The sequence below is a fragment of the Hordeum vulgare genome, chromosome 1H (genome assembly GCF_904849725.1).
Source record: "Hordeum vulgare subsp. vulgare chromosome 1H, MorexV3_pseudomolecules_assembly, whole genome shotgun sequence".
In the NCBI taxonomy this organism is placed as follows: Eukaryota; Viridiplantae; Streptophyta; class Magnoliopsida; order Poales; family Poaceae; genus Hordeum; species Hordeum vulgare.
In genome coordinates this window covers 247151892-247161678 of record NC_058518.1, presented here as the reverse complement: position 1 = coordinate 247161678, position 9787 = coordinate 247151892, and positions in this window count along the sequence as shown.

The window sequence follows — 9787 nt, the reverse complement described above, 5'->3', positions numbered from 1 at the left end:
AAGGACATTTTTCTCAAAGAGGGTGAGAGTACTCATAAGAAGATGAAGAACAAGGAAGGGGGTGATAATGCCAAGAACGGCAAAACCACCTCTACCAACAAAGTTAGCGACTTTAACCCCACTTATGTTTTATGTCGTGCTAGTGATGGGCATGTTTATGCTAAATTTGTTGGTTGTTATTATGAGTACATTGAATGGGCTATTTGGGTTCCTAAGACCCTTGTTTCTAACATCAAAGGACCCATTCAAGAATGGGTACCTAAATCCAAGCATTGATCTCTTACAGGAGTTTGCTTCCGGCGGAGTGTCATGGTTGCTCGACAGTGGAGCCACAAATCATATGACCGAGAGTAAGGACTTGGTGGTGGATGTGCATCCAATTCCATGTATGCCCACCCATGTCCAATTTTTTGATGCCTAAACATCTAAGGTAATGGGATTTGGCAAGGTGGTCATCTCTCAAGATTTATCTATAGAGAAGGTCATGCTTGTTGAGTCCCTTGCATACAATTTGCTTTCCGTTCGTCACCTTGCAATTATGGGCTTCGACACATTCTTTAATCTTGATATCGTGGCCCTTTTGTGGAGCAAGACTCTTAAAGTACCCTTTGTTGGACATGTCGAGAACAATATCTATGTGGTGAACTTTTCGGAGCGGCCTACTAAGAATGTGACTTGTCTAATGGCTAAAGTTGATGTGGGTTAGCTTTGGCATTGCCGTCTAGCTCATGTCAATATGAGATCTTTGCAAAGTCTCCTCAAAGGGGACCATGCTCGTGGACTAACAAATGTAAGTTTTGTGAGAAACTGTGCTTGCAGTGCTTGTATTGAAGGAAAGCTTCATGAAATGACTCATCGTCGCACGACTGTCATCTACTCTAAAAGGCCCTTGGAGCTCCTTTACATGGATCTCTTTGGTCCTCCATCTTTTGATAGTCTTGGGGGAAGAAAGTATTGCTTGGTGATTGTGGATGACTACTCAAGATACACTTGGGTATACTTCTTCAAGAGGAAGAGTGAGACTCAACAAACCGTCATCGACTTTGCTAACAAAGCTAAATGTCAACATGAAGCAAAGATATTGATGATTAGAAGTGACAACTGCACCGATTTCAAGAACTACACCTTGGATGAGTTCCTTAGTGACGAGGGCATCAAGCACCAATATTCAGCACCCCATACCCCTCAACAAAACGGTGTGGCGGAGAGGAAGAACCGGACATTGATGGACGCGGCAAGAACCATGATGGCGGAGTTCAAATCTCCGTACAACTTTTGGGACGAAGCCATTAACACCGCATGGCATGCATCCAATCGGCTCTACCTCCACAAAGGCTTGAACAAGGCTCCATATGAGATTCTTACCGGGAACAAGCCCAACCTCAAGTACTTCCGGGTGTTCGTTGTAAGTGTTTCATACTCAAGAAAGGTGTTCGTTTATCTAAATTCGAAGCTAGAGCTCATTAGGGCATATTGGTTGGTTATGCTACAAACTCTCATGCTTACCGTGCTCTCAAAAAGTCCACCGGGCTCATTGAGGAGACGTGTAATATAGAGTTTGATGAAAATAATGACTCCCAAGTAGAGTAAAATGGTCTTTGTGATGTAGGTGACGAAATTCCTCAAGACATCAGAAGAATGAGGATTGGTCAAATACTCCCCATTGAGGAACCCCTTGTGGTTGAAGGAGAAGGACAATGCTCTACTCAAGTGGAGCCGTCACCTTCGCTAGTCCCACACGCTTACGAAGAACAAAGTGAAGGCCCTCAACCCGTTGAACAAGATCAAGGACAAGATCAACCTCATGAGGATGGTGTTTCACCAAATGATGTCCAAGATCATGCTCAAGACTCTGAGTTTGATCAAGATCAAGTGCAACCACAAGATCAAGGGCAAACTAGCGAGCAAGCTCAAGACGGTGCTCAAGATGATCAAAATTTCATTCCTCAATTACCAAGTAAGGAACTCCTAGAGCGTCGTGCTGTCAAATTGGCTTCCAAGCTCCGGGTTCAACAACATATCTTGGATAATGTGCTTGGAAGCTTCAATAAGGGGGTAACTACTTGTCAACAATTATCAAACTTCTGTTTGCATCACGCATTTGTTTCGTGTGTTGAACCCCAAAAGGTACATGAAGCGACGATGATGAGGATTGGCTTGAAGCCATGCATGATGAACTTAACAACTTCGAGCGCAATCAAGTTTGGGAATTAGTGCCAATGCCAATGGGGGAACATAATGTCATTGGAACCAAATGGATCTTCAAGAACAAGCAAGATACAAATGGTGTTGTTGTTCAAAACAAGGCAAAATTGGTGGCTCAAGGCTACTCCCAAGTCAAGGGTATCGACTACGGTGAAATGTTTGCTCATGTTGCTTGTCTTCAATCTATTCGCATGTTGCTTGCATTTGCTTCTGGTCGTGATTTAAAATTGCAACAAATGAATGTGAAGAGTGCATTTCTTAATGGTCCATTAAATGAGTTGGTATACGTCAAACAACCCCCGGGATTCGAGGACCCCAAGTTCCCCACTCATGTATACAAACTCAATAAGGCACTCTACAGCCTTAAACAAGCCCCATGTGCATGGTTACTTTAGCGAGTTGTTGCAAGATCGTGGGTTTGAAATTGGGAAAATTGGTCCCACCCTTTTTACCAAAAAGGTCAAAGTGGATTTGTTCATATGCCAACTATATGTTGATGATATTATATTTGGTTCTCCTAACAAATCTTTCAATGAAGAGTTTGCTGCACTAATGACCGAGAAGTTTGAGATGTCAATGATGGGAGAGTTGAAATTCTTTCTTGGGTTCGAAATCAAACAAGGAAGAGAAGGAACGTTCATCAAACAAGCCAAGTACACTCAGGACATGCTCAAGAGGTTCTAGCTAGAGGATGTCAAGCCGGTCAAATTTCCCATGCCAACCAAATGCAAGCTTGACAATTATCCCAATGGTAAAGCAGTGGATCAAAAGGTATATCGCTCCATGATACGTCCCAAACGTATCTATAATTTGTGTTTGTTCCATGCTCTTTTGGTGACATTGTTATATGTTTTGCTACAATTTCATACCTTTTTACACATATTTGGACTAACCTACTAACTCAGTGCACCCAGTGCCAGTTTCTGTCTACTGATGTCTTTTTTGCAGGGACTTTTACCCCAATTTATAGAGCCCCAAAAATCCTGAGAAAAATATATAAAAATCAGCATGACGGAAGCTTCACGAAGCATCAAGTGGGGCCAGAGGGGAGCTAGGGCTCGCCCAGGCGACCACCTTGCACGAGCCACCTCCTAGCCATGCCACGAGGCCGCCTGGGTGGGGCCCACCCCCTCTGGCCCCCTCCTTCGGCCTATACTTACCTCTTTGACCAAAAACCCTATAAACATATCCAGAATCGCGAATTTCTCCACCATTCCTTCGCCGCGATACTTCCGAGATCGGGAGCGCCAAAAGACCTCTTCCCGGCACCCTGTCGAAGGGAGGATTGACCTCTGGGAGCTTCTGCACCACCATGGACGCTTCCCGGACGTGCCGTGAGTAGTCCTCCTTGGACCATGAGTCCATGACCAGTAGTTATGTGATGTCTTCTCTCCAATCTTGTGCTTCAATGAATAGCCCTTGTGAGCTGCCCTACATGATCAAGGCTTCTATGCAATTTACCTGTTATTGCTATGCTTGGTTTGCTGGGATCCGATGGATTATGATATTATGTTCAGAGTGTGATGAGTCATATATTTGGTTCTCCTTTTATATTATGTTCTTGAGTAATTCATTCATGTTCTCCGTTGCTTTTTATTGCTTTGGCCAAGTAGTAGACTGTAACTCCAAGAGGGAGCGTTATGCATGATTGTGGGTTCATGCCCCCTGATGTCTAGCTTGAGTGACAGAAACATGAGACTTGGGGATGTGTTGTTGCCACCAGGGAGAAAACAATGGTGCCTGTGACCACGGTTGCAAGGATTGTTTACCTTACGCAAAGTTAATGCAGTTGTCTGTTGCTTTGCGTTTACACTTTGGGTGGGACTCGCAACTTAATACCAGTGAGATGTTCCGGATAGATATCTCAAGGTGGATGAGTAGAGAGTAGATGCTGAAGGATAAACGGTCTACTTCTCTTGGCATACTACCCATTAGTTTTGAGCCTCTAACTATCTTGTAGCATGATTAGCATTGCGGTGTGTTTATAATTCTGTCAATTGCCCAACTGTAATTTGTTTACACAACATAGTTGTTTATCGTATTTTGGGAGAGAGACATCACTAGCGAACATCATGTGACTCTGGTCCATATTACCACCATTGTTTACACCTCCACCATTTACTGTTTTTATTTACTTTTCCGTTGCAATCACTACCGCTATTCCCGCTTGTGTTTTGATCCTTTGCAAACTACAAGGCCAGAGAGATTGACAACCTATCTGAACTCGTTGGGAGCAAAGTTATTTGTTGTGTGTGCAGGTCCACGTCTTCTACTAGCGCTAGAGCAGCAGACACCTACTTGTTGATCCTTAGAGTCCTCCTAGTTCGATAAACCTTACAGTCCCCGTGTAAGGGAAATCTGTTGTTGAATACATCTCCACCTTCCACTTGGGGTAACCAGTGAGGGGCGAGAAGTATATCCATCAACTCATCGTCACTCCATGATTGGATCTTTGCTTTACATTTGTGCATCTAGACCCGATATCATGTTGAGTGTGGGAATTTGTGCACGGTTTCAATACGCACCAAAGGAAAGGCACTATGCGACAGTCAAACGAATCTTTCAATACTTGGCTCATACCCCAAACTTTGTTTATGGTACCCCAAAGAAGCAAGCTTTAATCTATTAGGTTACTCTCACTCAGATTGGGCTGGAGACTATGTCAGAAGGAAGTCAACTTCCAGAGAATGCCAATTCCTTTGTCGCTCTTTGGTAAGTTGGTCTTCGAAGAAGCAAAACTTTGTGTCACTTTCTTCCACCGAGGCCGAGTATGTAGCTGCCGCAAGTTGTTGTGCTCAATTATTATGGATGGGGAAAACTTTAAAGGATTACGGTTTCACTTGTGATAAAGTGCCTCTGCTATGTGACAATGAAAGTGCCATCAAGATATCTCTCAATCCAGTGCAAGATAGCAAGACCAAGCATATTGTTATTTGTAATCACTTGATTCGAGATCATATCAAGCATGGGGATATTGAGGTCCTCTTGATCAACACTCAAGAGCAACTTGCGGATATTTTCACCAAGCCTCTAGATGAAGCAAGGTTTCGCGAGTTAATGCATGAGCTAAATATCATTGATTCAAGCAATGTGCATTGAAACTAGGCACACCACACCACACTCATCATTATATTTTGCTCTAGGTGTAGGCATGGACATAAGGGGAGTGTTGTTCTCTCAATGAACTTTCCCTCCCCCCATTATGCATAAATTGATAACGTCTTTCACATTAGCCATTGTTGATGGCACTTGTGCTTCAAAGACGAGCTTTGGTCATGAACCCACGGATAATTTTTCGTGGTGTCATACCAATTGTCTCAAACATTGGTGGCTCCGACCACCGCCCTCTCTTCGTCATAATATTTGGTTCAGTGTTTGTTTTTCTTGCTTGTTTCGCTTTACTTATCTTCGTTTGGGTTATCCTTTGTTTTTCTCTTGTTCTTGCAAAGATCAAACCATTTTTTGAAGAGGGCATGGTACTACCGCTCCAGGTACGACAGTTATTACCGCTAGAAGAGCGGTACTACCGCTCACAAAGCGGTAGTAAAATTTTACTACCACTGGCCAAGCGTACTACTGCAATGATCGCGGTACTACCGTGCCGTCGGGGCCACGAGGAGTTATATTAGGGCAGGGGGCAGTTTCTTCTCCCCCCAGACCCATTCACCCATTCATGTCGTGGCCCTCTCTCTCTCTTTCTCTTTCTCTTCTCAAGAAATGGTGCCAGAGGGACTCGCCGGATCTCCTTCTTCGGCCATTCTCCTCCCATTCCGTTTGGTGGGATCGTCTCCCTCCTCTCCCTCATGCCATGGACCTCAGTATTGCCCCTAGTTCTCTTCTCTTTTTCTCGTTTTTGTTGCATCTAGGATTGGAGGCATATGAGTTAGGTTTCATTGTGTTGTGGCACTATCTTTACATGAATGGATGGTTGAAGAGTGTGTGTGTGTGTGGTAGATTTGCTACTTAGTAGGATGCAACATGTTAGTTTTGGTCTTCATTAGTACCGGATCTGAAGTTTGGAGTGTCAGATCTTGCACTTCTCGCCCCGTGCGGTACTACCGCTCCTCCTGGAGCGGTACTACCGCAGTGGAGGCGGTAGTAAAACTTTACTACCGCCTGCACTACGGTACTACCGCACGCTGGAACGGTACTACCGCGGTCAGCGCGGTAGTAATTTTTTACTACAGTCTGCACTGCGGTACTATCGCACCCTGGAGCGGTACTACCACGGTCAGCGCGGTAGTAAAATTTTACTACCGCCTGCACTGCAGTACTACCGCTGGACCCTCAATTCGCATGTTCTGTGTTACTAATTCTCATTTATGTGGGTTTTTCTGGTTTGCTTTCGCCTTTGCCTTGACTTCTTTTGTCGTTTTCTTGTGTTTGCATTGTGTGTCATAGGTGGTGGCTCCACACGCTCGAACCCTTTTCGGGATAGCGGTTCCAAGCGCCTTCGCAATCCAGATGCACTCGAGGGATCCAAGGCTCTGAAGTGCAACTTCAAGAGGCCCACTCACAGGAAGAAGGAGAACACTGTCGATTGGGATGCTATGCCGCAAGCTGAGTTTCTAATTCTCCGGAAGATCAACCCCTATGTCATCGATAGGGTTCATCTCGAGGCATGTGAACTGACCTGGTCCAAGCAGATGCTCTCATCTATGAAGATGTTATCAATACCAAGAAGAATATCTATGTATTGCTTCAGTGGATTGACATCGATCATCTCAAGAAGGACCCGGCGTACTTTGGTGAACCTCTGGACATGGTGCAACTGCTTGGGATTGAGGAGCTCATCTCGTTTCACCTTGACTTTGATCCTCAGATTGTGGCTTAGCTCTTTGTTACAGTCCACTTCCACACTGATGCGGAGCACACTATGACTTGGATGACCAATGGGGAGAGGATGTCTGTTACTTGGAAGGAGTTTATGGATCTTCTGCACATTCATGATGAGGGGCTTGAGAACCCAGTTGGTTTGCACCCACATGCCAAGCCATCTGCTACACCTACGGAAAAGTTGTTGCCCTACTTTATTGAGAAGGTGTCCCCATCTGGTGAGATCTCTCATGGGTTGAACGCATTCCTGATGTCATGCACTGAATCTTTCACAACACTGTGTTTCCACACGTTGGCAACAAGGACCAGGTGCATTCATATCTGGTGGATATGCTTTTGATGTGTCAGAAAGGACGGGCTCGTGCTTCTGGACCGCTTGATGTGTCTCACGTCATGTGGAGTGAGCTTCAGTCGGCAGGTTTTCACCATAAGGTTCCCATCTATGGCCCTTATTTGTTTTACTTGATACGGGAGAAGTGATCGGTGGCCTTTCGAGAAATAGAGTTTGATGCACCCGGTTGGATCCGCCATGAGCCTATTAAGCTGCGTCAGAAGAACAAGTGGTCCAACACTACCACTATCCGTGCTGCTGCCATCGTGGATACTGATGAGGATGAGGATGCGACTGAGGATGAGGGCGTTCCAGAGACACATGTGCCTTCCTCTGCCAAGCCATCTTGGGCCCAAAAGCTCCAGGACCAGATGAAGACTTTATTTTGCATGTAGGCAAAGGGGCAGTATATGGCTCATGTTGCTCAGAAGGAGAGCCGTCTGTGCGACAAGCTGATTCTGAGGAACCTCGACGTGCACATCTCCAGTGGGTGTGAGTAAGACATTACTCCTGAAGCTGCCTGGATGGAAAAGAAGAATCTTCAGTGGGCTGAGTCTGATAAGGAGACTGATGAGGAGTCTGATGGATGATTCCTCTACATTTTGAGCTACCACCAGTGTCTTAGGTGACCTCTATGCCTTTTCGGTGTCCTGATGCCAAAGGGGGGGGAGTGTAGGATTTGTGAGTTTCTTCGTTTTCTGTGTCGCTTTGTTCGTTGAACTTTCGTTGCTACTTTGGTTGGTTTTGTTTTGTGTGTGAGACCAGGAGACGTCATACTCTATCATATGGTGTGAGACATATGCTATCACTCCTCTATCTTCATCATCTCATTATTATCCAGTATGTTAGTAGCTTGTGAGTCTAATTATTATGTGCCCTTATCTTCATGCTCACATGTTATGCCTTGCTTCCATGCTTAGTGTTTATTCAGTTTGTTGCAAGGAATGCCTCGTCTATAAAATCTAGGGGAGTGCTATTCCTTGGTTTTGTGCTATACATACCATGTCCTTTCTCTAAAGTATGCACTCATCCAGGGGGAGCTTGTCTCTAGTTTATAGATTTTGGGTTTGCATATGTTATTTTTATATCCTTTAGTGCAAATCTTGTATTGTCATCAATGCACCAATAAGGGGAGATTGTTAGGGCATATTTTTCCCTAAGTGGTTTTGGTGATTGATGACAATGCCTATGCGGACTAATCATAGTCTCCATCATCCTTTCCGTGTTGGGGCAATGCTCTAATAATTATGATCACCACACTTTTATTTACATACAACTCATGAAAGCTCAATATGAAGAACTATGACTCAATCTGAATGCCTCTCGTAGTGTACCAGGATGTGCAATGATAGGTAGGTATGGTTAAGGGTGGAATTTGATGTAATGATGAACGAACTAGTAATATGATGTAAGGGTGGAATTTGCATGACAATATAACTCGGAATGTCTATGGAAATTCCATGATAGGTAGGTATGGTTACTACTAGGGAAAATCTTATAGGTCGAATGTTACTAATAGCCCCGGTTATGGGCCAAGCGATACTGCTAAGTACCAGTAGTGCGCAGAAAAAATGCGCTACTAATACTATTTAACAGTAGCGCTTGGTAGGCCTAAGAACGCTAGTGCTAAGTAGGCCAAAGGGTTCCCCCAAGGTCAGCATAAATTAGCAGCGCTCCGTTAAAAATAAGCGCTATAGCTACTAGTGTATCTACAACGCGTTTCCTTGGAAGGGCGCTACAGATATGTTCCTACGGGTAAGCTAGTGGGTCATGCACTACCGCTATGTTTGCACGGTGCTAGAGGTGGACCCCACTTAGCAGCAGAGCCAAAAACCAACATGCGCTACTGCTATAGAGCTTAGGAGTAGTGTTGTTAGCCATACCACGCTACTTCTAAGTTTATACACTTATCTTGTTCCCCGCATCCCTCATTCCTTCCGTCTCCATTCTCTCCCTCGCTTCAAAGCTCCCTCATCCCAGCCATCCTCCCAACGAGGAGGCCCTCCCTGTCCCAACCCTCCCTCATCCCGTCCCGGTCCTCCCCCACCCCGGTCCTCCACCGTCTTAGTCCCCACGTGTGTGTCCTCCCCCGTCCCGGTCATCCATCGTTGTGTAGGCCCCGCTGCCTCTCACCGTTGTCGACCCCCTTCACCATCCCAAGTCCCCTTGGCCACATGTATCATCCATCCTCTATCTCTCTTATTTTTAATTTCTAGGGTTCATATGGTACATAGTTTATAGGTAGGATTATAATGGCAGCAAAGGTGGCCACTTTCTAAGGTTCATATGTTACATAGTTAATAGTTAATTTGTTAGGGCATATTTCTCCCTAAGTGGTTTAGATGATTGACGACAATGCGTGTGCGGACTAATCATGTGCATTGAGGATTTCAGACAATTCATGACTAAGGACAA